We start from the raw sequence: 4551 nt of genomic DNA, 5'->3' as shown, positions 1-4551 counted from the left end.
ACCAGTGGAAGAGAAAGAGAATTTTAATGGCCATATGAAAAGACTATATAATATGTTTTCCCCAAACTGAGAACAGAAATATTAATTGAACACTTTTGCAATTTCTGCATTATTTATTATAATTGTAGCTTTTCTAGCTAGAAAGATACAATATTTTTTTGTTCCTTATAACAAACAAACAAACAAACAAAGTATTGTCCTAAACTCGACTGACCAAAGATTTCTCATTGTGTCCCTTATCTTCCCATATTAATTTTATACAATTCCTTACTTCTGATTTATACCCATTGCTATCAACTTCCCTTTTCTTTTGTTTGTTATATATTATTTTTACTTTTTACTTTTTATAACTCCCTTCACTTGCCCTGTAAACCAGCTCAGTTTTTAACTGGTACGGCCTTCTTCCTTGAAGTTCCATGACATCATTTAAGTTCCCACTACTGAAAAACAAGGCTTATATGGTAAACATAAGAAGGGGAGCTTGAGTGTGAACGATGGGATATAAAGCAGCTAAGAAAGTTAGAAACCTAACTTCTATTTAAATTCAGTAAGTTCTGGGCTATTAATTCACATGGGCTACTTTGAAAATGGCAGTTTGATCTAGCTCTAACAACCAATGAGAGTTGGGAACATAATTCCTTTGGGCATAATTTAATTAACAATGGGAGCATACACAGAGATCCTACTAAGTGACACTGAAACCTGGAATCTTGGAATCTTCAGCATAAAACAAATTGCCTCCTCCCACTTGAGCTCATCTGTGAGTGAATAGCCGGTTGTTATAGTAATTCAGGAAAGCTATAAAAAAAAGCCACAGTGACGTACAGTATAAGGAAATGTTACATTTGGGTTTGAGATATGATGCAGGTGTCCACCTTCAATTGAAAGAGAAAAGGAGTAGACTGTCCTTTGAAAATCTATAACTTAATCATTTTGCCTCATATTCAATTATATCAATGACCATCAGACATTTTATTTAAATTTTTGGTCCTTTGGATTACAATTCTACTAAATCCATGGTTTTTCAAAACCACTTAGCATCCTTCTTAATGCCTTTCCCATTGCTTCCTTCACCTCTTTGTTTCTTAAAGTGTAAATGAAAGGGTTTAATAGCGGGGTTACCACAGTGTTAAAGAAGTTGATTGTTTTGTTCAAATCCAATGAGTTCTGTGCAGAAGATTTGACATACAGAAAAATGGTGGAGCTGTACCAAATAGTCACAACGGTGAGGTGGGCAGAGCAAGTGGAAAAGGCTTTTTGCTGGCCTTCAGATGATGGGATTCCCAAGATGGTGGAGACGATGTGAATATAGGAGACCAGGGTTTTCATGCATGAGATCACAACAACAATGATTGAGACAATGAACGTTGCAAGCTCAACAAAGCGTGTGTCTGTGCAGGACAGTGCTATCAGGGCATCAATGTCACAAAGGAAATGATTGATGACTTACGGCCACAGAAGGACAATCTGGATATTAGAGTTGCCAGCACAGATATAGCCAGGAACCCACACAGCCAAGAGAGGAGGGCCAGATGAACAGAGAAAGTTCTGTTCATGAGGGAGCTGTAGTGCAATGGGTGGCATATGGCCAGATAACGGTCATAGGCCATGACGGTCAGGAGGAAACATTCTGTGGAGCCCATGGAGAGGAGAGAAAACAATTGCAGGAGGCAGACCGTGAATGAAATGGTTTGGCTTGTGCCCAGCATGACGCCAATGGCCTTGGGGACACATGCTGTGGTGTACCAGATCTCCAGGAAGGAGAGATTGCAGAGGAAGAAATACATGGGAGTGTGCAGGCGTGGGTAGGTCCTCACTAGGGCTATGATGGACATATTCCCTATGATGGTTAGGAAGTACATAACTGAAAATACCACAATAAGGAATATCTGAAGTGCCAGGAAAGCCCAGGAGAATGAACTCCTGCACGCTGGTTTGGTTTCTTATATCTGTCCCAGCCATGATGTCCATCTTTAAAGACATGAAAGATCATAAGACATTTAAACATGTTGAATACATGTTTGGATGTGCTAAAGAGAAGACTCAGAAATCTGGGACTAAAACTAATAGAAGATAAGGGAAAATGGGTGCTACTGAACATCGTTGTTCCTTGTGCAACATTCCACCTCCACAATAGAGATGAGAGCTCTACTCAACAGTTCTCTATGGCCCACGAGGATGCAGTGGGTGGCTGACAATATGGTATCTTTTCTGTCTTGATGATTTAGCCCATCCACCCTTCTACATTCACCCCTGAGAAAGCCTCAGGTTTTGGCCCATTCTCTTCATGCCTCACCTTGACAATAATTTTGCTCTCTGCTCAGGACAGAGTAGGCATTTTTTTTCACAAGTCCCAGTGACAGTTCTAGAATTTCTACTCCAAAGTCACATACACTCTTCTGACTTTCAGTGGGTCTTACATCACTTAGGCCTAGAGCTTGTCAAATTTTTTTTTTTTACAAAACTGTTTCCCATTGAAAAATTCCAATCTGTAGCCCAGTATCCTGTCTTCCGACAGTGGCCAATGCTATGTGCCCCAGAGGGGATGAACAGAATAGGCAATCACCAAGTGATCCATCCTCTGCTGCCCACTCCCAGCCTCTCGTAACCAGAAGCTAGGGACAACATCCCTGCCCGTGTTGGCTAATAGTCATTGATGGACCTATCCTCCATGAATTTATCTAGTTTTTTTTTAACCTTGTTATAACGTTGGCCTTCACAACATTCTCTGGCAGGCATATCAAGGAGACATATTGAGTTTAGCTGAAAATTTCATCAGGATGGTTTCTCAATTCCAGCATGGAATTTCTGATCAAAATGAAAACCTGAAAAAGAAATTATCTCTCTAGCCTTGTGGTTAGGGCACTTGTTTGGGATATAGATGTTATATAGTCTGGACTGGCTCAATAACATGAGGGCCAAACTCAGGACAGACTGTGACCAACGAGGACACAACCCCCCTAACTGGTTGTGTGTTCTATACTTAGATCTCTCCAACCAATTATCAAGCATGAGTGCCTCAAGCACTATTCCAGCCTTGCCATGGAATCACAGACAGTCTCCTTGCACACTCCAGTCTTTCTTGCCACCCAGGTCAGCTTGCCTTACACCAAAAATCACAATAATATTCAGGTAACTCCCAGTCCCAAAGGATCAGTCACTTACGCAAGATCAATTGCACCTTAGATCTCACACCAAAGACAACACTTGTAGCCAATCCTATAATAAATTAACTATATATGTATTAACTAGGAAAAAGAAATAAGAGAATTATTTAAAAGATTAAGGCAGATAAACATACACTCTGAATAAGTTAAAGTCCTAGGTTTCAAAAGGAGATAGAAGCTGCTGTAATATGTCAGCTTTCTACGTCCTTTAGGGAACTGGTTTTCAAAGCCGGTCTACTACTTGTTCAGGGAAAGCCCCTGGCACGCCGAGCTGGTTTGTTTACCTGCTGCATCTGCAGGTTCAGCAGATCTCAGCTCCCACTGGCCACGGTTCACTGCTCCAGGCAGTGGCAGGAAGGATGGCCAGCACATCCCTCGACCCGCACTGCTTCCTGCAGCCCCCATTGGCCTGAAGTGGCGAACCGCGGCCAGTGGGAGCTGCGATCAGCCGAATCTGTGGACACGGCAGGTAAACAAACTTGCCCGGCCTGCCAGGGGCTTTCCCTGAACAAGCAGCGGACCAGCTTTGAGAACCACTGCTTCAGGGCCAACCCAAGGTAAGCAGTTTGGGGATCCCTTGCTTATGTTTAGAAATATTGTCATCTCCAAATGCCATGCAACATAATGATCCAGTCCCTTCTGGTCAGGGATTTTTATTCCCTTACTCCAAAGTTCAAACTGTGAGGGAATGAGGCTTTTTGCACGTCCCCTCTTCATGGTTGTGGAGAGAGCAATCAACAAAGTATTTTCCCCACTGATGTTACACAATAGTTCATCTGGTGTCTACAGGCCTTCTTTTGTTGGGCAGGAAATGACACCTCTTGTAGTAAAGACATAGTTCACACGTGGTAATGCTCCTCTCCTGACTGTGGGGTTTACAGATTAATTGCAAACACTTTCATAGTTGCAAAGCAAAGGCTTAAATCCTTATAAAATGGGATTCAGATATTATAGGTGAGATTGAAGCATGCAGCAACTCACCAGCATTTCATAAAATCCAAACACTAAACACATTCTTATAAACTTAACATCTATTTGAACAATGTTAACACCCAGGTGAGCAGACTGGTTTCCAGCTGTGCATTTGTCAGTGTTTAGTGAGGCCTAGGGGCCTAGGCAGAAGATAACATCTAGTCTGCCACTGACACAGTGGGGGACCAAGTTTGATTCTCATTTTTGTTATATATTGCAATGAAAATGAAGTGTGAAACTGTGCCATTTTTCACAAAAGAGATTCTTGTTTTCTGGCCAGCTCTGCTTAGTCCTTTCTGAGACCTTCACCCCAAATTCTCAGCAATAAGGAACAACATTAGAAACCAGCAAATTTTTTATTATTGATTATGTGTTTTCTGGTTGAATTTTATAATCCCACCTTCAGCTCTTA

At 41.6% G+C, this 4551-nt stretch overlaps 1 pseudogene; it reads right to left on the bottom strand.

The window, feature by feature from the left end:
• Window positions 1-1008: 1008 nt before the first annotated feature.
• LOC127030806 (olfactory receptor 6F1-like) lies at window positions 1009-1962 on the bottom strand (annotated as a pseudogene).
• Between the last annotated feature and the right edge of the window lie 2589 nt (window positions 1963-4551).

Source organism: Gopherus flavomarginatus, chromosome 11 (genome assembly GCF_025201925.1).
Source record: "Gopherus flavomarginatus isolate rGopFla2 chromosome 11, rGopFla2.mat.asm, whole genome shotgun sequence".
NCBI lineage: Eukaryota > Metazoa > Chordata > Testudines > Testudinidae > Gopherus > Gopherus flavomarginatus.
The sequence above is the reverse complement of the archived record's forward strand: the minus strand, read 5'-3'. Positions and strand labels throughout refer to the sequence as shown.